Consider the following 26,055-nt stretch of genomic DNA (forward strand, 5'->3'; position numbering starts at 1 on the left):
GTTACAGTTCACACTACTCTCCTCTCATTTATTCAGGCCAAGCTGGAGTGTTGCTGTATCTTCAAGAATGATCAGATAGTCTCCCTGCGCCCATACACCTCACACCCAGGAACACTTTTCTGTCAGTACAGGACCCAGAGTGGGAATTTGGTGAATTAAGCATTTTGAGCCACATGCAGGCTTAGTGGGGGAGCACGTACACACACTTTGGGGAGGGAGCAGGTTCCCAGTGGGACTTCTCTCCTGGCACTATTGTCTTCCAGGAGTGATAGCTCTGAATGAGTTATCATGGCTTAGAGGGTCTGCAATCCCATCCCTGGGGCCATCATTCCTATGCTAGTAGAAAGGGGTAGATCAATCTGCACTTCTACCCTATTCTGGAACATTGCAGGGGAAGAGACTGGAAGACGCTTGTGGTTCTGCTCCATACGAAGCTGCTCTTTTAGGCTCAGAAGTGCCTCCTGCTCACAGCTGCCAACTCGCCTTGGGAAGCGTGTGAGTGCGCGGTCAGAGGGCAGATGTTGACCTGACACAGGGGTTTGGGAGCTGGTCCTGACTCATGCAAACTGGGCCAGCGGCTGTGCTGACGCATCCTCAGTGCAAGAAAAAGGCTCCTTGGCAGAGACATGTATACGCGCCCAATGGGCAGGTCCCTGGATAAAGCCACTTCCCTCCAACACATCTGGAAAACGGATCCCATCTTCCGGCAAACAGACTTTCAGAGGAGGGACTGGGCTAGCAATGTCCTCCCTTTGGGATATAATAGAGCCAAGGTAGGAAAAAACACACTGCAAGTGGAGGATGATAGCTGTTCCTACTGTAATGCCTGCTAAAGCTATTCACACTGGAAGCAAGGAGACCTGATGAGGAAGGGTTATTGGCAGAACCACTGATTCCAGTGAACTTTCTTCACACTTGGGAAAGGGACCCAAGGAAGAAGCTGTTTCCTAAACAGAGAGAAACTCAAAGCAAGAAAGGAGTTTGGACAAAAGTGCTTGACATGAAAGGGAGGTGGGCTGGATATTAGGGAGAGATGCAGGGACTGGCACCGGGGAGGCCAGCGGGAAGAAGATCAGTCTCTGCAAACACAAAGGAAAAGGGCTGAGTATTTCCCTGTATCACAGCTCCAGAATGAGCAATGGCACGGAATGTGTTTAACCACAAGCAGAGGGAAATGCCAGGAAAAAGGAAGAGGCAGAGGGTGGAACTGGGTGGCTAAAGATTGCTAACGAGAAGAGCTGGTCAGGAATTTCCACCAAAATGGTTTTTTGATGGAAAATAGTTTCTAAAAAATTGAAGTTTTCTGGGGGGGGGGGTGGAAATTTGGATTTCACCAAAATGTCTCAGTTTTCCATTGGGAAAAATAAAAATGAAACTTTCCATTCTGGGTGCCATTGACACAGGCGGAAACATTTTGGATTGTTGAACTGAACTGAAATGACAAACGGACCCAAAGAAGCATTTGGTGGCTGTGCAGTGAGGTACATGAAGTGAGTTTCCTCTTCGCCTTTGTTTCTAGCGGACAGGTGTCCACATTGGCAAACCATGACATTTGCTCAGCACATGGAAGAGGAGCTTCTGTCTCAGCCCTCCAGGGCCCCCCCAGTTCAGGTGTGAAGCACATTGGTGTGCTCATATATAGGGGTGACTTGCCTGGCTGATGTCCCCCTTGTATAGAGAGAGGACAGCAGGTCTCCAGGTCTGCCAATCTGACACCCTTTATGACCACCAAATTCAGACTCAGTGTTGTTTAGGATTTTTTTTAAAAGCATATTCACAATAGGTGGAGAAAAAGAAAGAAGGTTAGCATCACAGCCTGGTGCCCGCCACTATAATGCACCAACTGCAAGTAAGACAATGCAACGGGGACATGGAAAAAGCAAAACTTAGCTTGTCACAGAGCTGCCCGTTCTCACAAGGAGAATTGGTGACAGAGTGGTTTACTCTGCACAGAGACAGTGGGGATTTGCTTAAATCTCTGGTAATAATAATTACGTTGCAGCTGCCGGGGAGGAGGCTCACAGCTATTTTGTTAGCAATTGAAAGCCCAGATCTGGATAAATAAGGAAGCTTGAATCTCTCTCTAGAGGAAGATAAGAAAATAGCTTATTCTCCGGCTTCAAGAGACAGCTAGCCCTTCCTGCTTGACTGAGGTTCAACTCTGGGGAAGATGCTGGGAATGAATTTGTACCTTTTGTCGCAAATTCTTTGTGTTGGCCTGGAATTCTCCCTTGTGCCCCAACCCCATCAAAGCTGAAAGTGCTGCCATGTTATTGTTAATCAGCCAGAGGGCCTCTTGCAAATTACACCGGCTCCTTTGTCAAGTCGCCTTTGGGAGAGCTGCTGTACAAGGCTCTGGAATGCTGGGACAATGGGACCGGTCAGTTCTTAATTAGACTGGATGCAGAAGGGAGCTGGCCCAGAACACTGGTGTGTTCCAATCCCCTGGGAGGTATTGGGCAAGAGGAATGTATGCTGGGAACTGTGAGCAATCCCGGGGAAAAAAGCCAATGAAGGGGCATGAGGGAGCATGCTGATGAAAGGCGACGTGCAAATGGGACCTTGTTTGTTTCCTTTGCATGCTGGAAATGCTTCTTACAAAGGACCAAGAGTCAGCTGTATCTAAGAGCTACTTGGGGGTGGGAGGCTGCAGCCATGAAAGGTAATTTTTACATCTTGTTTTCCATGAGGGGCTGAACTACCTGCTACCTAGGGAGCCAGCCAGTGTGTCATCTTCATTAGAAAGCAGGGGGAGTCTTGAGTAATGGGGCATGAAACGGCACGTGTTTGAACATAACATAAGAACGGCCATACTGCGTCAGACCAAAGGCCCATCTAGCCCAGTAGCCTGTCTTCTGACAGTGGCCAATGCCAGGTGCTTCAGAGGGAATGAACAGAACAGGTAATCATCAAGTGATCCATCCGCTGTCACCTGTTCCCAGAGGCACAAGGCTTTATCGACTCTTTAGTGTCTCATAGCAAGGCTCCGCACAAAAGACAGAGATGAACTCAGAGGTTTTGCAGGGTTATGTTGTCTGGTCTGGTCCGGTCCGGAGTAAAGACGCTTAAGAACACCATGCAATGTATAGTAAACACATGCTTGATTAACGCTGCAGTGAATAGGAACATCATGGTGATGCCTTGCTGTGACATACTGCCTTTCTAGAGGCTACCAACCAAGGAGCCTCCCTTTACAGCAAAGAGACTCCTTCTATAACATCCAGGAGTCACCCTGGCTGAGATCCGATGAGTTCAGCTCCAGTTCCACTTCCAGCAATGAACCAGCATGCCATACATCTTTCTGCAGCATCACATCGGAGACCTTTGTCCACATGCACGGACCATACTCACACGGCCAAGGGAGCAGGCAGTTCCGTGTGTCTAAGACATGCCCAAGGGAGTGAGCTCACGGGGAACAGGCTTTTCTCAGAGGAATCAGATGACAGGACTGGGCTAAGAGCTACTTGGGGGTGGGAGGCTGCAGTGGGAGGCTGCAGAGCAACCTGAGGGCAGGGGCCAGCGTCTCCAGAAGAGTCTGAGGGGTGCCCTGCCCCCTCCGATGACAGGGTTTTATCTAGAACCTGCTGGGCATGTCCACATTTCAGAGCCAGGATCTCAGCTCTTTGTAGCCAGAGTCACAGGATCTGAACATTTCCAGACACCATAGCTGTGATTTACAAGACTGTTAACCACACGGAAAAGAGACTGTGACAAGCACAAGCATGATAAGTCAGATGCATGAATATGCAGTGGCTGGAGCAGCTGGCAGCAGGGCTGAGAAGGGAGCTCACCCCACTGGGGCAGTGCGGTGCCCAAAGGGCTTTTAAAAATATCCTTTGAAAGGTCCTTTTAAAATGGAGGTTTGAGGCCTCCCCACCTCTCCCAGGTCAGGCCCAGCAGCGTCTCCTGTGGAATCTCTTAACAAAGGCCTTAGTTCAGCGTCAGTTAAAACGCACCACCAGAGCCTCCCCGCATCATGCCACATGGAAGGAGGACGAGCCCATCTGCTCGGGGCAGATGCACAGGGTTCCCAGGCTCCCGTGTACAGTACCAGCGGGTTGGGGGAAGGGCTGCTTAAACAGTAATGAGTCCTAAGACCAGATGCTCTGATTTGCTAAGGGGGCTGAAGAAACCCGGGACCCAGTTCATGGGAACGCTCCCTTCCCCACCACGTGCACATTAACCTCTTCACTGCCACTGCTCTCTGCATGTGGGTTCACAGCCATCCTTAATATCATGCCCAGAGAGGAAGGAGGGCCTTGTTAAGGCACAGGCCTGGGAGGCGAGAGACCTGCCTTATATTCATGGTTGTGCCACAGACTTCCAGCATGACCGTGGGCCAGTCACTTAACCGCTCTGTGCCTCAGTTTCCCCACTTATAAAATGTGGAGAATACTAATCCCCTACCTCAGCGTGAGGCTAAGCCCATTGTGGGCTCTTCAGATTGAAGGTGCTATGGCCCTACAAGGCATCATTATTAGTGACTCTCATTCATTTGACGGAACCACTGGGCCATGATACAGGAGCCCAATTATTCAAGAGGGGAAAAGGATCTACAGCTAATACAGTACAGCAGAAGATGGAGGAAAGTGAGAAAGGGGCATTGTAACATGGGATTTCACTTTGGTGGTGGCCCACTAAAAAATAAAGCTGACTCACTCCTACTCCCCCACATAGCGTGATTTCTGAGAGCTGGTGCAGCTCCTTCTGTCCAGGCCTTTATTCAGGAATTCTGCAGCAAAATCAGCAAATGGTGTGAGGGAGGCAGGACCAGAACCTTCCGCCTCCAGCTCCAGAAACAGGCCCCTTCACTTGAATGGCAGGAAAAGCCATTTAGAACGCCCCACTAATAGTGCCCATAGCGTCTGTGTGCAATTCGTAAGCAGCTGTGAAGCCCGTCGGGAGGCACTCGCTCAAAGAGAGCCAGTACATGGCACAGCGCCCTTTAACGTCTGAATTTGGACACAGCTGGGGTGAGTGAGAGGTGGGAGGCCCTGCTGCAACCATACATGGCAAATCAGTTAGCATTCCGGGCACCTTGAGACCCGCCAAGTCCTGATGAATTGGAAAGGGAGCTATTTCCCCTCCTCTGCATAGCTGCATCATAGAACCTGGAAATGCAACTAGGATTATGATGCCAGGAGTTTCAGATCTGATAGGGGAGGAGATGAGCCTGAGTGTTGTGGCAATTTCTCTGCTGCTTTGGTGTCCAGCCCAATCTGTCTGCTTGTTACCATCTCTGCCTATTGTTCAGGGTCACCCCCTATGCTAGAGAGTACAGCCAGCAGCTCTGCTCCAATTAGTGAGAGTTGGAAACAATGAAGTCTGGCGTGGGGGCGCTGGGCGCTGATTTGGCCTCATCTGATTTCCCCAAGGACCCACACTCTGGATCGGAGTTTTTCTCTGTGACCTTTCACATCCGCTGTCTCTCCGACAAGCACCTGCCAGACACAAACACACACTGAACATGTCAGCTGCCTGCCTGCTGCCTGGGGGACAGAGGGGACTCTATCTGGGCCAGCAAAGAATTTGAAGGGCTATGTGAAAATCCCAGCTTGATGGAATGTCTCCCTGTGATACAAAGGAGCTGCCTCTGTCTCCTTGTGTCCCTGTGCTTCTGTCACCGCGCACGATGACTGACCTCTACAAACCACTGCAAGGGACTCCCTCTCCTCTTACAGGGCCAGATCCTGCCATCCCACTGGGTTTGATTCTCCATGGCCTTGCCCCTTATGGAGCCATTTACACCTGCATAAAATGCTACTGTTCTGATGCCATCGCATGTTACCGCTACGTTGCACAGGTGGAAATGATAATACAAAGTAAGGCATGGGGAAATCAAGCCCATTGACTTCATCAGTGCTACTTGCATGAGTAGAAGCTACTCCTGGGAGCAAGGGTTTACAGAATTGGTTAGTTTCACTTGTAAATCTACATTCACCAGGATCGTCTCTTTACCTGCTGCCCTAGGAGCTCCCTTACCTGAGATGAACACTGAACAGCAGAAAGAGAAAAGGAGTACGTGTGGCACCTTAGAGACTAACAGCATGGCAGTGTTACTTTATACAGCCTGAAGTAGCAAACAACTGTTCCCCTGCAAAGCAGATCTTCAGTACATAGCAAGTAGCTGTGTCCTATCAAACTGATATTACTGGTTCACAATAGTTAAGGTTGGGGCTAGCTTACTGTTCAACACACATATATTACCGTCCCAAGCATATATTACAAAAGATGTATCTGGTGCGTACTAAGCATACATATCCAGTAGCCCTTGTAGATGCAGCAAAAGACAGCAGGGTCTTGTGGACTGATTATGTGACTTGGAACCAGAACTCCTGAGATTGAATGTTCGCTGTGCCACCAATGAGCTGAATAGATTTGAGCAAGACACTTAACCTTGTTGTGTCTCAGTTCCGCCCCCCTCCATCAGCAAAGTGAGCATAATACCACTAAAGTGCCTGTCTGATGAGGACACAGTGACTTTGTCCTTACCCATAACTATTTCACATTTGGAGACAATGTATACCTTCAGATCAGCGGCACTGCTATGGGTACCCGCATGGCCCCACAGTATGCCAACATTTTTATGGCTGATTTAGAACAACGCTTCCTCAGCTCTCGTCCCCTAAAGCCCCTACTCTACTTGCGCTATATTGATGACATCTTCATCATCTGGACCCATGGAAAAGAAGCCCTTGAGGAATTCCACCATGATTTCAACAATTTCCATCCCACCACCAACCTCAGCCTGGTCCAGTCCACACAAGAGATCCACTTCCTGGACACTACAGTGCTAATAAACAATGGTCACATAAACACCACCCTATACCGGAAACCTACTGACCGCTATTCCTTCCTGCATGCCTCCAGCTTTCACCCTGACCACACCACACGATCCATCGTCTACAGCCAAGCTCTGCGATACAACCGCCTTTGCTCCAACCCCTCAGACAGAGACAAACACCTACAAGATCTCTGTCAAGCTTTCTTACAACTACAATACCCACCTGCAGAAGTAAAGAAACAGATTGATAGAGCCAGAAGAGTTCCCAGAAGTTACCTACTACAGGACAGGCCTAACAAAGAAAATAACAGAACGCCACTAGCCGTCACCTTCAGCCCCCAACTAAAACCCCTCCAACGCATTATTAAGGATCTACAACCTATCCTAAAGGATGACCCAACACTCTCACAAATCTTGGGAGACAGGCCAGTCCTTGCCTACAGACAGCCCCGCAACCTGAAGCAAATACTCACCAACAACCACATACCACACAACAGAACCACTAACCCAGGAACTTATCCTTGCAACAAAGCAATTTCTGTGGGGGGGTGGAGGGTGAGAAAACCTGGATTTGTGCTGGAAATGGCCCACCTGATGATCACTTTAGATAAGCTATTACCAGCAGGACAGTGGGGTGGGAGGAGGTATTGTTTCATATTCTCTGTATATATATAAAGTCTGCTGCAGTTTCCACGGTATGCATCCGATGAAGTGAGCTGTAGCTCACGAAAGCTCATGCTCAAATAAATTGGTTAGTCTCTAAGGTGCCGCAAGTCCTCCTTTTCTTTTTGCGAATACAGACTAACACGGCTGTTACTCTGAAACCTGTCTGATGAGGGTATAATGAGGACTAGTTAATTATATGCGCTATCATTATTGACTGTGGTAGGCAAGAAGGTTTCGGTTTTTTTCTTTTGTGCCAGAGGCGCCAGTGTGTTTCATTTAGGGGCAGGAGACACGTACAGCTGGGACCCCCAACTCATGTCACAACTCATGAAACTTCTGACTGCTCCTGAGCTGGTTTGAATTCAAACCAGCAACCTACAGGTGAAAAGTTTTTAAACCCATTATGCAGCCCCATAGTCAACCAGGCAGCCCTCTTTAGTAGCTCTATTACTCTGTCCCTTTCACTTCTTTCCCCTCTAAATTCCTTTTCACCAGATAATACAGGCCCTCCAAGGCCTTTGCCGTCCCAAGTCTCACTCCAGGAGATCTTACAGGTGGGATGTGAGCCTGTCAGGCTCAGTGTCCTGTTTGAAAAGGCCTTGACTACTGAACCCTGAAAAATCTCACCCTTTCTGCCGGCTCCTTCCATGCTGCTGGTTCCCACACAGTTCTCCAGCAGACATGTGCCTCCTGGAGAGTCACATGATCTCCCTTCTATCTAGCTTGGTGTTGTGGGAATCCGATTAGCAAACGGCACTGGCTCCGGGATTGGGCAAAGCTGGGCAAGAAAAGGACTAGTTCCAGGGAAGTGTTTTCCCACAGTCTGTTCCCCTACTGCGGTGACTGCAGAGGAAATCGTCCATATCTAAATGTGTCCTGATAGCTGCACTAATCTAAAACCGAATATGCAGCTTGTGGTGGGCTTGTTGGCAGTGAATAGGGTATTAGTAGAACACATGGCCTGCATTCAAGATAAAACAATGGGATGTATTCTCTCTGGGCTGTCCCCCTCCCCAGTTCTTGCCTGGCCGATTCAGACTTTAACCTCTCAAGTGGAAACACGGAGCCGAGATCTCCACGGAAGAAGGAAGAGGAGCAATCACTGAGAAATAAGGTCAGGAGTTTCTTATCCTGAAGCTCCAGGGAGCTTCCTCTGCCCACGCACACCTTCCATTACTGATATGACAGTGCCTCACGAGAGCCTTACTCAAGGGCATGGACACTGTGGCCCAGAGAGGGCAAGGCCAACGTGTTCAACGACTGGCCACTGAGCTGGAGTGCCACAGTTTCTGGGTGCCCAGGTTGACACACTGGGGGTCTGAGTGTCAAAGGTGCTGAGTCCCCCAAACTCAGTCAAAGTCAATGGGAGCTGTGAGTGCTCAGAATTAGGCCCCAGGGAGTCTCAAGCTGGACACCCAATGTAAGCAAGTGCTTTCAGAAACTGCGTGTTAAGTGACCTGCTGGGAGTCCATTCTGCTCTCCAAGGCATCTCATAACCCTGCCCCGGGCTCTGTTCTCCGTCTGCCACCTCCAGCTCTGCCCCAGCCCTCTTCCTAGAGCTCCTTTTGCTTCCATTGCCAGTCTTCATGCCTGGAACAACCTCCTATCTAAGGGCTGTCAGGTCCCACCCTCTCCTTTCTGCTGCAAATTCACCAGTTCTGCTGGGTTTTAGTGACTACATCTTGTTGTCAAGGCCCTGTCTACTCCCTGCCAAGTTGTAGCTGACTGCTTTGGTGGGGCCCCAGCTTCTGGGCTGACTGGAATTGCCACAATACCTTCATCTGAATTTTGAAAATGGATGTGTTTAATTAATTAGAGGTGAAAATGAATCACACACTCAGCACAGCGCCCCCTGGCTTATTTATTGTGAGGTTACATGCAATTTGTTTTGTGCTGGCCCCATGGTTTCAGTTTTCAGTGCCATAGATGTTTGTATTGGCAGCACGCCGCTACACTGGAGAAGTTGTTCTGGGGGAAGCTGGAAGGTTTGGCAGCCGGGTAGGGGCAGCTGGAGTTTCTGGAGTAATAGGAGGCAATCTGGAATTGTGGCATAAACAGACTAGCTGGGTGTTTCTCCGAAAATGATCAGCAGTGAAGTAGTTAACAATGTTGCCATGTTGAGTAACATCTTTAGGTTTCAGGATTAACACCCATTTGAGACTAATGGGGCAGTTTGCACTTGTCTGAGAGCTATTGTTTCAGGCTGTCTGCAGACTCAGGCAGACATCACTGCATTGGTTTGCATTCATGGCATGTTTGCAAGGTTCTCTTTACAACCATAAGGACAAGAGACAATGTGGTTTGCTTTTAAATGAAAGCATGGACCTCCGAACACTGCTCCGAACACATGGCATTTTGGGATGTATAAGTAGGGGCATAGCGAGCAGATCGAGGGACGTGATCGTTCCCCTCTATTCGACATTGGTGAGGCCTCATCTGGAGTACTGTGTCCAGTTTTGGGCCCCACACTTCAAGAAGGATGTGGATAAATTGGAGAGAGTCCAGCGAAGGGCAACAAAAATGATTAGGGGACTGGAACACATGAGTTATGAGGAGAGGCTGAGGGAGCTGGGATTGTTTAGCCTGCAGAAGAGAAGAATGAGGGGGGATTTGATAGCTGCTTTCAACTACCTGAAAGGGGGTTCCAAAGAGGATGGCTCTAGACTGTTCTCAATGGTAGCAGATGACAGAACGAGGAGTAATGGTCTCAAGTTGCAGTGGGGGAGGTTTAGATTGGATATCAGGAAAAACTTTTTCACTAAGAGGGTGGTGAATCACTGGAATGCGTTACCTAGGGAGGTGGTAGAATCTCCTTCCTTAGAGGTTTTTAAGGTCAGGCTTGACAAAGCCCTGGCTGGGATGATTTAACTGGGAATTGGTCCTGCTTTGAGCAGGGGGTTGGACTAGATGACCTTCTGGGGTCCCTTCCAACCCTGATACTCTATGATTCTATGCTCTGTGTACAGGGCTGGGCTTTGCACTACATCCCAATACTAACCATACTGTACCCTCCTGTGCCTATAGAGACAAATCCTGCAGTCCTTACACAGGCAAAATTCCCACCCCATGCTCATCCCAGGAAGGGGCACCGTGCAGTATAGGTGTCTGAGCCCCTGCCCCATGTGCAGATCCCTGGGTGACCTCTGTACATAGATTGGGGAAGGGAGCAGGCCCATAGCGTGTAGCCGGCAGAGTCAGGAATGGAACCCAGCTCTCTCCTCTAAGCTCCTTTTAACCTACATTAGCAGCAATGCGCTGCTGCCCGCCACCCTCAGCGAGAGCACTGTTGATACCACTCCCTCAGCCTCAGGCTTAGCAATACCCCCTTTTCTCTTCTCCTGGCACCCTTCCCCACCCGACCCCCAGCCTCAGCCCCAGCTGTGTGAAATCCCTTCTGCCCATCTTTACAACAGAGCCCGGTGGGCGTGAGCCAGGCAGGTACAAATAGGTGATGGTGCCACTAATTTGATCAGTGGAAATGAAACGATCATCTCAGGATTCAGTCAGTGCTGTTCGGGGCAGGGGAAGACAGCAGGTTGGCCGGATGGTGAATCCTCCAGCATCCTCCTCCTGGGCCCTGTTGAAATTCGCCTGTTTTAACTTGTCTGTATGCCTCATTAGGGAGATGTACTGGAAAACACAAGGCAGATCCAAGCAGCTTTCTTCACAGGAAAAGCTTTCATCACATAATAGTCTGAGGCTTGTTTGATGCCTGGTTTGAAACGCAGCTGAATAAAAACAGAGAAGGAGTTTGAATACTAATAGGCAGCTGGAATGACAAGAGACTTTTTCTTCACTCTCCTGCTGTAGAAAATACCACAGAAATTTTGTGTGTGGGGCCGGGGGGCAAGGGGGTTGATTCACAGTTAATCTTAAAACTACGGCTTCCACTGTAAATGAAAATAAGCACTCATATTCCAGCCTTGTTGCCATGGAGAGAGCTGTTTAATTAACCACAACCTTCATGCCACAAAAGTATCCAGGAAAATATTACAGAATTCTCTATGAGATGCTTCAGTTCTGTCATTATTTTCTTGGTTTTTGCGTAGTACCAGAATTTGCTAGAAGTCCTTCAAGTGCTTAGTACAATCTAGTGCAACACAGTTTTGCTGTACATGCAAACTGAGCTGGGATGCTGCTGCGAGAAACATGGTTTAGGAGCCTGGGTTAAACAGAAAAAGGATTACATTTAGACTAAATACATAAGACCAGTTTCCCTGGTAGGGTCTCTACAGATGGGGCATTCCAAGAGAGAGAGAACCTGTCCCTCTAAGCCCCCTTTATGTTGCACCAGGACAATGCAGAATTGGACTTGTAATCTCTTTATTTGAAAGTATGCATGTGGCATAAATTTGTTTGGCCTCAGTTAAATTACCTGTGCCCAGTGGAATCCATTCAACTAATCTTATGGACTGTGGCTTAAGGACAGAGTGCTGGGGATCCCAGCTCCTTGAAGCAACCTCCCTTGGCCTTGCCTGCACATCAAGGTAGGATGTACATCTCTGGCAGTGCCCAAGATTTTACTCAAACACCAGCTCTTCATCCTGAGCACAGCAGCAGAGAGACTCTAGCCTAGCGATTGCATGGAGGGGTCTGGGGCTGCCAACAACACTGAGGTGGGGGACCTGGCACAAGCACAGGAAATACAGCTGTCAGAAAAACTCCAGCATGTTCACCCATCCCTGCCCTGCAGCTCCCCTTTTTGAAGAGGAGAAGTGCTGTTTGTGTTTCAGACAGTGCTGATCCTGTTGGCCAGCCTCTACCTGCCAGTGTCTGTCAGACACTGCAATAAAGAGTAACCCCAGGGCATGAACAGCCCGCCACAGGGACCCCACCCACAGAAACCTCTCCTCCCCTAGTGGTGCAATGCCTTGCTAACCCAGCTGCTCTCCTTCACACCAGCGGCCCCAAGGCTCTGCTTTATAATGGGTGTCGGAGTGCTCTCCTTCATAATAAATAAGAGTTTGGCAGATCGTCAAACATTTGCTCAATCCCAACCTTGAAGCTGAATCCAAACACAATCTAAGCAAAGCCTTCACCTCATCAGCCCCAAGGAAACACATCAGGATGAGGAGCCACGTTCCACTCTGTGCTGCAGCCCCTCACACCATGTCTGGTCACAGCCCGACAGGAGGGCTAGCAGGCTGGTCAGCGGTTAGGACACTAGCCTGGGGTTTGGGGTTCCTGGGCTCAGTTGTTCCCCATTCTGCTGGCTGCTGCAGACTCCCTGTGTGATCTTGGGCCAGTAACAATGTCGCTGTACCTGAGCTCCTTATGTGGGCTGTAGCACTGTCCTGCTACATGAAGATAGCTACATTAAAGATTGTGAGGTGCTCAGACACTATGATGATGGAGGCCATATAGATACCTACGACAGATGAAGCTTTTAAAGGAAAACTCCGCTTGACCCTAATCATTATTGCATCCTGCCATTACAGGGGGACTTTCAACTGACGATCTGATTTAGGAAGGTACCAAAAGATCTAGCCTTTCTGAAGGCTTGCGGTTACAGCCCTGGCCCTCTGCTGCTCAGGCCCTGGACTCTTGGGACCTGTCCTAGTCTGAGGGCCATAAGCCAGGTAAGATGTGCTGTAGCAAAGGCACCCAGTCGGATGGGATAGAGAGGGTCATGGGTAACGCAGCAAGGGGCTGAATTTATGGCACCCTCTGGCCAGAGAGCTCTGTGTTTGCCACAGAATCAAAAGCCACTGGCTTGGAGACGACAAACAGCTCAACGATGATTATCCCCATGGGTGATCAAGTCTCAAGGCTGTTAAGTTGCTTGCTCAGGGTCACATGGAAAGTCAGTATTATAGCCAGGAATAGAACCCAGTTTTCCTGGCTCCCATCCCCTCTTATAACCTGTACACACACTTGTGAGCATGGGAGCATTGCTACTAAGCAGAACAGAAGTCAAGTCTCGCTCTCAGACTGTGGGGACTTCCTATGCCACTCAGGCCATTGTGCTTTTTAACAGTGATGGAACACTGCAGTGCTGCATAATTCTGATGGCTCGAACCTGGAGCGCTCGGGAACATACAGCTACGGAGAGCTACCAGGCAGGTCATACCAGGAGCTGGCACAACTGGTGCTGACAAGGCACACCTACAACAGGTACCAATATAAAGGGCTGTGTGCAGTCACTGTGAGCTCCCGGGCACAATGGCAAAATGTAACCTGCCTGGTTGGCTGTGCTCTGCCTCCGCCACAGGGAGCAATGAGGTCAGGTCTTCTCTGACATTGGTTAGGAGTAACTCCACTGAAGCCACCGGTGTGAAAGAGAAGAGCAATGGGCCCAGAAAGCCAAGCTGGCTCACTTCTAACTGGGCTTAAACCTGAAGATTCAGCCATGGTGGTGAGTTAGGATTGCCTCCCTTGGTAAGCAGGAATGAGAAGAGCCCATGTTGTGTGGGTTTGACCTTTCAGTGCCGTGGGATGGAACACCAAGCAACTCAATAGGATTAAATCAGCCATACCATGCTCAGGGGCATCAAAACCCAGTGCTGGTGCCACCAAAAAAAAAAAAAAAAAAAAATCCCTAGTACAGTGAGATTCTACAGGCAAGGTTTTATCAGCCAGATCCTGATCTCAGTTACTCTGGTGTAAATTTGGAGCAACTCCACTGAAATCTGCTTAAGGCAATAGAGTCAATAGACATAAGTGGGTTTATTGGAGATTTACCCCAGTGTACCTGAGAGCAGCCTTTGACCCAGAATCCTAAGGAGAAAACTAGGCTAGCTGGCAGACGAGATGGGAGATACAGTATAAAACAGGATCCCTAGTGGGAGAAACTTGAGGTATTGCAGATGAAGAAGGGCCAGCTGGCAGCTCAGCATTTTCAGATCATCTTGACCTTGTCTGGAGGGACTCACTTCTCAGCCTCAGGAGGGGGAGACGGGCCGGGGGCGGGACGAGGACTTTTCCCTTGGTGCTTCCCTAATTTAGAACCTCATTTCCATTCTTGTGCTCTCTTGAGAGGCTGAGGATTCCTTCACTGTTTTTACAGTTTGTGCTGCTTTCTCTCCCCCTCTGTTTGCCTTTTCCTCTCACCAGTGACATGAAACTGAATTAAATCTTGTTGGGGGAGAGGGAGGAGACAAAGAGTCTCCTGGGCTTTGTGGTTTCATTAAGTTTTCCAGAGACATAGACATGATTCAAAATGCCCCTTGAGGTAATGTCAGACTGAGTGGCTCAAGGGGGTTTGTCCTACAGGCCAGGAATGGGTGGCTGCAGAATTAGTAACACTCTTCATTATTTCACTCAGTGGGGTTCTCAGTTCTTTTGGTTCAGGCTCTGATCCGATACTGCCGACAGCCCCTGCTGAGGGAGTGAGATGCTGGAGTTGGTAGCATTGATTTTTCGGAGATCATGCTGCCAGTACCCTCCAGGTACAGGAGAGAGGTGCTGAAATTGTAGTGTTTGTGTTGTCTGTAGCCTAGGGCAAGCTGCTGAGACAATAGGTCAGCAGGTCTAGTGCTACTGCCAGTGAGCCAAGAAGATGGTGAGTCTATGACATTGGCATCACTGAGATGGATTCTGCAGCTGTCCCAGGCTGAGCCAGCTCTGTGATGGACTTGTACATTTGTGCAATGGTCTGTTACCTGCACACTGTAGGGCACCCACCTTTACACAGTTCCTAGGGCTCAAGGCATAACCCGGTTGATTTAGGTACCCCCACCCTTTCCTGGGGTGAAAGGCACCTACCTGTACCCAGCTCCCTAGGGCTCAGGGTATAATCTGGTTAATTTAAGTACCCACCCATACTCAGTTCTTAGGCTCCGGGAGTATTCTTCTGCAGGTTTGCGAGGCCCTTTACCAGTGAAAGAGCCTTACACAGTAATATCCTTAACCTCTATTTATTAACAGTTACCAAAAAAGAAATCACACGCTAAGCATATAATGCTCACCACTCCCAATAAGGCAGAGAAACGTTTCCTGATGGCCAGTTAGGATCAGGTCATCTGGAGACTCCAGCTTCGGCACAGTGTGGCTGATAGGGTGTTGAGGTCAAGCAGCTCTGATCCTGGGGCTGTCCCTTGAAGTAGGTTCCAAAGAACTTCCTTTTGAACCCCAGTTTATATAGTGAAACTTGAGTCCTGCTTAGCTGTACCTTAACCAATCATTTTAGCAAAGTCTTACAAAATAATTCTTTGATCAATCCTAACAATTCTTTACCCAGTCATACCCCACCACCTTAGTTGATTTACACCTTGCAAAATTAGCTATGTAACAGACAGAAACAATAAAAAACCAGACAGAAACCAGACAGATAAACAATAGAGAAGTAGGGACCATAAAGGTAAAAAAACAAAGAAGTAGATCTTTCACACCCATAACTGTTGATAAGCGATTCCTTGCCAGATAGAATGCTATCAAAGGAAGTTTTCTTTAAACATTTTAAGAGATTCCTTGCTTATCTGGTGATGGTGGGTACTATTAGGAGGGGTGCCTTCTTAACTGCTCCATATCACATTGTTTTGATATAATTTAGATGGAATGTAAGGATGTGGTTTTCTGCCTCTTGGCTCATGGCTGCTGCTGTCCTAATGTGGCTGCAGGCCTCAGACCTTACAGGTCAGAGAATTCAATGCCTTGCTGGTGCTGCTTATCCTAGTACTGGTTAGCTTCTCTCACCTTGCTCTTGTGGTGACCATCATCTTGGCTGACACACCTGGGAGTGAAGTCAGGGGCTCCAGCATTCAGAGCAGCTAGAGCTAGACAGCCCAACTCTGTAGCTGGGGGCTGAAACAGACTCAAATTGTCTGCAGATCAGCACAGAATAGGACACGCAATTCACACTGACCGGTGTTACACTCTCATGCGTGTATGTTAATGTCGTGTTTGATGTGCCGCCATTCTGTCTCGTTGAAAGCATGCATCTCCTTCCAGTGAGGTTGGCATGGAGACAGCATGAAGACTGCATATACAGTATAGGAGGAGGAAGCTTGCATGGTAAGATTCCCCTCTTCCTGGCCTCATTCACTAGCTCAGGGACACTGGGGGGGATGGGGGGAGGAGAACACTCTTGAGAACTGTCCTAGTTTGAGGACCGTAAACCATGGACAATGTGCAGTAACCAAGGCCCCAGGTAAATGGGGTGGTGGGCTAAGTGGGATAACGCAGAGAGAGCTGAATTTATGGCACCCTCTGGCTCCTTTAGAGATTGCTGCATTTGACAGAGAACTAAAAGCAACTGACTTGGAAGGGGAAGGATGAAAGGCTAAGAGAAAAGAAAGGATTATCTTTCTCTTTTTTTTTAAAGCAGCGGAGGAAAAGGAGAAACCATAGCAACAGTGGGGGTCCTTTGGACTTAACACTCCACAGACAAGGCCTTGATGTTAACATTCTGCCTGCACTCAGTTTGGACAATCCTCAGTAAATCTTGTTAAGAGACCCAGTTCCCCCCCTCTCCCCCCAGCTCCACACACCCACACACCCCTTCTGTTCCCTGACCTGCCGTTAGAAAAGTGATTTCCAGAAGATGGAATCAGTCACAGCCCTGTGTTCCCATCTTCTCTGTGCAAAGGAAGAGGTGGTGGTGAAGGGGGGCTGAGGGTGGGAGGGCGATCCTGTTAACAAACCTTGGCTAAACAGGCTGCCTCAGGCCTTCCACACAGAGTCTGTCCCCCCGCATTGATATTGAAATAAGGTGCAATCCATCATGCTACCAATAGGCCCCTTTTACAGAGGCTGAAAAGAGCCACTATCAACGGGAGGGAGAAAAACTTGTCAAGGGGAAGGCCAGACTAAAGCGTGGCAGGTGTGTTATGGAGAGGGAGCCTGTTGGAATGAGAGGGTGATTCATTGCCCTTGTCAGGGGAACAGCTTCATGCTCTTGCCAGGAAGGGCTCTATCAGCAGCAGCAGAGCCCTGTATGCAGCTCTATGGTGGGGGCCAGGTTCCCCTTGGTATGGGGAAGGAACAGGAGAATGATCAGATGCAGAGGAATTGGGAGACAGCTGGCTCTGTACAGGCCCAGGGAGAGTGCTGGCATGTGGGATGGAAAATTGCCTTTCTTTGTTCATATTTATGGGAATCCCCTTTCTGTAGGTGTCTAAGTAATTTGGAGAGTGAGATTGGGGAATTCTTGTACATTTGAAAGGGAGGCACCAACCTGTATGGCGATGGGGATAAACATCTACTGAGCAGGGCTTGATAGAGACCACCAAACTCCTTTCACTTGGGACCAGAGCCCAGGCCTCAAGAGGCAGCATTGTATGTTCACCCACTGCACCTCCAGGAGCCACATAAGAGTGAGACCTTGGATTACTGGACATTAGCAAATGCTACTGTGCAATCCCATCACCAAATTAACTGGTTCTAATCCCCACCCTAAAACCCATTTTAATCCATGTTGCTGCAGTTCGCTTAGGACCACTTGATTGCCTTATGTGTCCAAGCTCCATAGTGGGATTAGGCTGGTACCCAGTGCTGGCACAGCAGTCAGGGAGGTGCTGTACTTGACCTTTAGTGATACACTCACCCTGTGCTGGTGGCTGGGCATGAAGAAGTTGAAGATCACATAGCACTTTTTGAAAAGCGTTGGAGACCCTATGAAATAAATGACTTGGGCAATGCCATAGACAGTGGTAGAATTAGAACTCAGGAGCTGATGATGCTAAACTCTGGGCTTGAACTGCTAAAGCACTGTGTAGGGTCTAAAATACCTAGTATATCTTACAGGTTTCAGAGGAACAGCCGTGTTAGTCTGTATTCGCAAAAAGAAAAGGAGTACTTGTGGCACCTTAGAGACTAACCAATTTATTTGAGCATGAGCTTTCGTGAGCTACAGCTCACTTCATCAGATGTTTACCGTGGAAACTGCAGCAGACTTTATATACACACAGAAATCATGAAACAATACCTCCTCCCACCCCACTGTCCTGCTGGTAATAGCTTATCTAAAGTGATCAACAGGTGGGCCATTTCCAGCACAAATCCAGGTTTTCTCAGGTTTTGAGAAAACCTGGATTTGTGCTGGAAATGGCCCACCTGTTGATCACTTTAGATAAGCTATTACCAGCAGGACAGTGGGGTGGGAGGAGGTATTGTTTCATGATTTCTGTGTGTATATAAAGTCTGCTGCAGTTTCCACGGTAAACATCTGATGAAGTGAGCTGTAGCTCACGAAAGCTCATGCTCAAATAAATTGGTTAGTCTCTAAGGTGCCACAAGTACTCCTTTTCTTTTTTAGTATATCTTAGAGTCCATTCCCACAATAAAGGCGGGCTTTATCAGATAATAAATTGTCTCTACAAAATAGATCCTAACATCCAATGCTATGTACAGCATGGGCCATTGCTAACCACACAAAGGCTACTGCATTGCAATATGCAGTCACGGCACTCCCAGTGGCTAACTACCTGAAACTAGGTGCAATGGGAAACCTTGAGTCCTAGCAAACTAGAGATAGGCCTGAACCAAAGCACCCAGATGGGAAAACCAACACAGTCTGGGGGAGCAGGGCAGTCTCTGACTCCAGATCCAGAGCTGAAATTCCTAGCAAGCCCTTTGCCTACAATGGGCTGAACTCAAGCCCAGGACTCAAACACTCTTGAACTTTGGGGTATTCAAGACCCAGGTCTCAGTTTTGTAGGTCTGGCCCATCTCTGTCAAAAAATAATAGATTTTGTTCTACGCCACTACTAACCTGGTGGGATGGCTCTGTTAGAAGAAACCTGAGGGCCAGGTCCTGATCTGAGTAACACTGGGGTCACTCCAGAGTAACTCCATTGCAGCCACCATAGGTACTTCAGACTCACACTGGGTTTGTCCCCAAGTCTCTATATTCAGTGAGCACTATATTCAGTTCTACCCACCTGGATGCCATAATGAGCCACCCTGAGAATGCAAAATGACTATCGAGATCCAATTATATCCAATCCACAAGCAGCTGCTGTTTATTTACTTGGCTGCTTCCTACCTATGAAAGACAGAGCAAGGGGAGACGTGCTTCTCATATCCGTTGAAGGTGCAGCTCCCGAGGAGCTGTGGTGCACTGGCAGGACCATTGTTCTGAAGCTAACAGAATTGACTGTGACACTGGATATTTCCTCCTCTAAGCTGTAAACATTGTCAGGCCCTAGCTGCAGCAGGTTTGGCCTTTCCCACAGCAGACAATGCTGATATGTGGGCTAGGGCCCTGGGGAAGCCCACATCTGCCTGCAGAGGAGGGCGGCCAGCTAGTGTGTCCTGTGGGGGAGGGGGATGGAGGAAGGAAAGCAGCAGGCCTGCAGAACCACACTAGCCCAGGGGAGGCTGAGGGAGGGGGAATTTATTTGTTTATTTATTTTAAAGAAAACCATATAAACCTTATCATTAATTAAGCAACAAACTGAGACACTGAGCTCCTCTGTCTTGCAGCTATGAGAGCATTTCGGTTCCAATGGAAAAATCACTCCCCTTCGCACAGTCTTCGTCATGCTGGTGCCATGTTCCAAATTCAGCCTAGGTCTCTCCATGCAGCAGGCAAGGATTGCAAAACACCCTCCAGAACCTCCCTGTTCAAAAGGGGCACTATGCTACGCTCTTCTTCCACACGAGATTGTGTTGTAGTCCAGGGATCACTCCCAGCAGCTCCCTCCACTCCCATCCCTAATCCTGGCCCACTGTCGAAGGGAGGCCCCGGAGGGGTGGGGGAAGGGACTGGAGAGCAAACCTTCCCTGCACTCACTCTGTAGCGGTGGCTCCTATCCCGCTCTGGGGGTTGTGACCTGGCGCAAAAGGTCAGAGCACCACTCAGGTTTGGCCAGGCACCCCTCCGTCATGATGGAGGGGCAGCTGGGCCAAATTTGAGAGAGTGCCATTGCAACCTGGCACATGGAGTTGCAGCCCCATTCAGGTTTGGCTCCCTGGGTTCAATGATATCTCTGGGCAATGATATGACTGACCCATGAACCCATGCCAATGCCTCCCCTGCTCCAGAATGTGTCCCATTTTCCTTCTTCCTCAAAACTGCAGTTTCTTCAGCCAGTGCCCAGGATCTATGTGAAATCTACTCCTAGAGCAAAGTCCATGGGCCAGATCCCCAGCTTGCACAAATGGATGTCGCTCTATTGACTTCAGTGGTGTTGTCTTGAGTTGTGCTAGCAGAGGATCTAGCTGCCCGTACAGCATATACCCAAGTGCCTCCCACCCTTTGTCTGTCTTGTCTATTTAAATTGTGAGCTCTTTGGGATAGGGCCTGTGCATGCAGATCACAATGGGACTCTAAGCCCTGCTATCACACTAACTCTAAACCTAATGATACCGAGTCAACTGAGGGATGTAACAAGCCAGGGGAGCCTATGGAAGGAATCGCCAGTTACCACATCTTGCCGGAATTAGGGCATTTATATTAGGACTAGAGCTGTGCAGATAATTGCTTTTTCATTTCCCCAGCTAAACAGAACAACCATACACAATTCACCTGGAGTGGATCCGAAACAAAATAGTTGACCTTTTTTTTGCAAACTGAAAAATGTTGAAAAAAAATGTAGTTTTGGGGCCAACAAACCATTTTGTTCACCCCAAAACAAAATGTTTCATTTTCTTTTTACCTTTTTTTAATCCTGTTAAACAACTTTAATGAAACAGAAGCAAATTTCAAAAGGCAGAGTCATTTCGACTCGAAAAATCAAAATGTTTCGTTTCAAAACGCTGACACAAATGTTTCGGTTTTTTGGGACTATTTTCCCCTCCGACTGAAACCATCTGGTGAATTCAACACAAAGTCTCAAAGAGTTTCGGTTGCCTCTAATTTGTATTCTTCAGCGAAAAAAGCTTCCATTTGAAAAACTTCACCCAGCTCTAATTAGGACATAGGAGCTGTCATAGTAGACCAAACAGTGAGTCCATCAGGTCTAGTACATTCCTGCCTTAGCATCTTTCAGAGGAAGGAAAATAACTCCATAATGCCTCTGTGCCATTCTGAACATTGAAGGGGCTGGAAAATTCAGATGAAACCCTGAACCATGAGATTTGATAGCCCTTATTTAGCATGAATAATGAAAAATTCTTATTACCTATATTATCCATTCCCTTTTAAGACACTGTGCAATGTTTAGTTCTGTGACCTCCTCCTTATCGTTACATATCACAGAGCAACTCTACGTTCCTACAAGTGCTTTACCTAGCACTGGAGGGTTTCACAGCAGGACCACGGGTTCATTCTTGTTCCCCACACGTCCATTTTATTGGAATATTTGACAAATGCCTTTTGATTATCTGCCTATGGACGCTACATCCTCCTTTATGGTTGAGATGTAGTTTGGTGGGTGGGAGAGGGAAAGAGAGATGGGGGGAGAAGGTAGATGCCATATCGCAGTTTTGTGACAGCAATTCCCTATATACTGGTGTCCTTTGGAACATATCAACAGCACGCTCAGGAGAAAGAGGGCATTTCCAGTCCATTCCCATACACAGCCATGTGCAGCCTCCTTTAATCCCTGCTGTGTGTGTGTGGCAGAGGTTGGAGGAGAAGGAGGTCACAGATGGGGTGTCCGTAGCTACCATGAACCTGTGAAGCCCATTTCCTTGCTGAACTTCACAGAATGTTCCCAGGCCAGGGAAAGTCTGGCTGTGGAACAGAGGCTCCCTGCCCTGGGAATAAGCTGCATGATCTAGACATAGAAGTATGAACGCCTCTGTACTGAGTCCTGCCAATGGAGCAGGCCTAGAGAAAATGAGCCGATTCTACTGTGTTAGACAAATAAACACAGATCTCTGCGTTCACTGGGTTTCGAAGGCAGTGACCGATGGCAGTTTACCAGGTCACCGGGCCCCTGCAGCTACCATCTGCTACTGCAACCTGGGGGTCCCCGGAGAGAGCAGCAGAGGAATGCGAGCCGGAATGATGCGTATCTGATCCATCCGCTTGAGGGGAGAGGAGCTTGCCCTTGTGGCCTCAGCAAGTCAACGTACAGGCGCAGCGCGGGAGCCTCTCAGGGAAACCCTTGTAGCACGGACAAGAGGGCAAGGAGAGTGCTAGCCCCTAGTGGCAGGGGGAGAGCACGGAGTCTGTGATGGGAGGGAAATGGGACAAGGCAGAAGGGAAAGATGAAGAGAGAAGGAAGAGCGGAATGGTAACAGGAGAGAGAGAGAGAGAGAGAGAGAAAGAGAGAAGGGGAAAGGGGGAAGGAGAAGAGAAGCCACTCGATGTGTCTGGAAAGCCAGCGCTGTCCTGAGGCTTTCAGAGGCAGTGTGAAAATGGACTGCACAGTGGAGCGATTTCTCTTCCTCTCTGTGGTATATTGCGGACTGTGTGGGAATTGCAAGCTGTCACTTTAACAATGTGTGTGTGTAATGTGTGTATGGGGTGGGGAGGTCCTGATGCTGCTTGCAGGCTAGGAGACTCCGTAGGGAAGTGTGTGATCAGTTTGTCTGCAGAGAGCCAGCAGAGAGCAAGGTGGGGTGAATTGTACTTCTTTGCTTTATGGAGCAGCCTGCTTTGTCTCTCTGGGGTTTTAGTTACTGTGTGTTATCATATTGGAGGCTAAGAATAAAAGTAGCATTATGTTGCAGTGCCAAAAGAGTATTTTATATTTGTATCTAACTTTTCTGTGAGTATGCAGAGAACATAAAATTCTCCAGCTCCCCATCTTGCTGTTCTCCCTACACTGTTTCACACCCTTCAGGAGAAGAGGAATCTGTCCATTGGTTTCCTTTCTCCTTCCAGAGCAAGTTCATCTTTGCCTGGCCAATATCCTTGCTGGCCAAAATTGTCTCATTGTTTCTTGATAGTTCCCCATCTCTAAGTCTCTTGTCTTAGACTTAGATTTTAAGCTCTTTGAGGCAGAAACCGTCTTTTTGTTCTGTGTTTGTACAGCACCTCGCACAATGGGGCTTGAGCCATGACTAGGGCTGCTAGACGCTACGATATAACAATAATAATAAAAAACATAAAGGACGTAATATGCTTAACTCTTTGTCCCACCCACATGTCTTAACACCATAGATAGTGCATATTGGTACCTACTTGGATTGATAAAATGGAGTACAAAGGAGTTAGGCAAATGTACTGTCCACCAGTAGAGTTCCACAAGGAGGGTCACGCAGTGAATTCGATGGACAGAGATTGGGTGAAGCTATCAATACAGGTGCACAAATTCAATTTTTCCCAAAGCTGTATGGGCCTTTCCAGCCAAAAAAATAAAGTGCCAGGTGAAGAGAGAGGAGGACAGATGGTCTTGTCGTTAAGATGCTGGCCTGGGACTGAGGAGATCTGCCTTCAATTCCTAGCTTTGATGGTGCAACCATGGTGTCATAAGGCATGCTCCTACCTCAGACCATGACACAACAGATGTGCCTGCCTCAGTTTCCCCTTTCTTCCACCCATGAAAGGAACATAGATTCTCAGTGTCCAATACAAAGCCCACCTCTGGGCATTCTTTACTGCTATACATCAGTGCAGTCACTCCCTCAAAGCCTTGCAGTAAAACCATTCTCTAGCTCCCACAACAAGCATATGCAAATACAGCAGCATTTTCCATTCCTTTTTCCCGGGACATCACCTCCAAGTCACCCACCCGGAGTCAATAGCAGCATTTTGTTTCCTGTTCCTTTGGTCCCTGATCCAGGACCCCACTCTCCAGGCCCCTCTGCCAGACAGAGCGTGACCAGTCTCCTTGCAGCCCTTCACTCAGGTCTGTATGGCTCCTCCTCCAGCAGTATTCTGGACCTCCCTGCCTGTGAGTCCTACCCCTGCTCAGGGGATCCACTCTCCTTCAGTAGCCCTTTTGCTTCAAGGCTCAGCTACTCTCGATATAGCTGGATTTTCCCTTTTCCAAGGGGCCACTACCTGAGCCTTCTGCACATGTGGAATCCCCTGCTTTGCTCAGTTCTCACGAACACCTTCATTACAGCTCCCATCCAAACTCAGCTCTTTCTACTGGGTTTCCTGGAGCTCTCTCCAGTCCTAAGCAACTCCTGCCAGCACTTCCTTGCTGCTTCCTAGCTCTTGGACTCTCAGGCAGCCTTCAGCTGCACCTGACTCTCCCGCTTTCCTTCCCTCTAGGGCCCAAGTCTTATGTCTCTTCAGTCTTATGGGGCATGAGGTGGTCACCGACCTGCTGCCCTCTTGAAGGGCCAGCGCTGCACTGTGACAATGGGCAAGTCATTTAATTGCTCTGTGCATAGGTTCCCCATCTGTAAAGTGGGAATAATAATAATACTTTTGTGCGCGGTGGAGGTGTTTTAAAGATAAATCCACCAAGACTTGGGACGGACTCCGGTGTTAGTTATGTGAGCCACATAAGCACCTAGAGTAGAGAAATGAAATGCCCTATAACTGATTTCAGAGTAGCAGCCGTGTTAGTCTGTATCCGCAAAAAGAACAGGAGGACTTGTGGCACCTTAGAGACTAATAAATCTGTTAGTCTCTAAGGTGCCACAAGTACTCCTATAACTGAGTAAATTATAGTGAGGGATTCCCAGTCTTGGGACTAGAAAGACTCTTACGAGGACCCAGGGTCAAAATGACCCAGAGCAAAACAGTAGCTAGCATATTTTGGACTGTGCAGAGGGTTGAGGTTTCGATGAACTGACACAAACAATTGTTTATCTCCAGAAGAAGTTCTGACAAGGCAAACGCACATGGAGCCATAAATTACCGGAGGAAAATCCCACTGTGTAGGAAGTGGTGCATAAAACACAACAGCAACTCACCGTTCAAGGAAAGTCACTCTGGAGTTTTTTTCCCTTTCGACATACAGTGTCGCTGCAAGAATGCCTCACACCTGATTTTAATGAGAGACAATCACATCCTCTCAGCCCTGACAGTGGCAGAGGGGACCCACAGAAATAACTGGCTCAGTCACACAGTGATAAACATGTCAAGAGAATGAAAACTACAGCTTTCTTTAAAAACAAAGGTCCAGATGCTCAGCTAGTGTAAAGTGGCATGGCTCACTGAAGTCAATGGAGCTCCACCAATTCACACCAGCTGAAGATCTGGCCCTGCCACACAGAGTATGATGAAATGGCGCCCGGCAACCAGATTTTCAGTGTGATTGGAAAGGTCGCTCTTTGGCGGTGTAAGCCAAATTCTCATATTTCCTTATCCAAAATAAACTGTTTGGTGACTGTTATAGATGGGAGCGATTTAGGGAAGGCTTGAAGGCAGATAAGCGGTAGGCATATGTAAAAGGAGACCCGAATTTCAGGGATGTAGGCAAGGGAGAAGGGACGTGTTTCTAGATGAGATCTGACAAGAGCTGGAGAGTGGGTGCAGACAGTGACAAGGAAGCTGTCACATTGGGCACAAGCAGCAGAGGAGAAGGCTCCTGCCAAGCAGAGAGCTAGCGCGAGCTCCCAAATGCAGCTCTGCCTGTGCTAGGCCTCTCCCTGGACTCAGTCCAAAATTGCTGCATCCCCCCGGCCCCCGTTCTTCCAGGCCTGGACTCCAACATGGCTTTGCCAAAGCAAGGCTATTCTGACCTGACCCAGCCCAGCTATTCCAGCCCGGGGCCCCTCTTGCGGGGAGGCTGCCACTGTCGCTGGGTTTGTAATGTGGAAAAATGTCTCCTGGGAGCTCAGCTGCGATCAGCAACTCCTCTACCGGGAGGCCCAAGTAGCATCTGAACCCACATCTCCAGAGGAGAAAGGCTAGCGCACTAGCTCCACCAAAT

At 48.6% G+C, this 26,055-nt stretch overlaps 1 long non-coding RNA gene across 2 annotated transcripts in view; it reads right to left on the bottom strand.

The window, feature by feature from the left end:
• Positions 1–10,848: 10,848 nt before the first annotated feature.
• The window catches only part of LOC140918181 (uncharacterized), a 62,843-nt gene continuing 47,636 nt past the window's right edge, over positions 10,849–26,055 (bottom strand). For both annotated transcript variants that reach the window (XR_012161102.1, XR_012161101.2), the window contains exons 2-3: positions 15,358–15,560; positions 10,849–11,612 (exon numbers count right to left, since the gene is read on the bottom strand). This is a non-coding gene — a long non-coding RNA (uncharacterized LOC140918181). The remainder of the gene's footprint in view (positions 11,613–15,357; positions 15,561–26,055) is intronic.

The sequence above is a fragment of the Lepidochelys kempii genome, chromosome 10 (genome assembly GCF_965140285.1).
Source record: "Lepidochelys kempii isolate rLepKem1 chromosome 10, rLepKem1.hap1, whole genome shotgun sequence".
Taxonomy (NCBI): Eukaryota; Metazoa; Chordata; order Testudines; family Cheloniidae; genus Lepidochelys; species Lepidochelys kempii.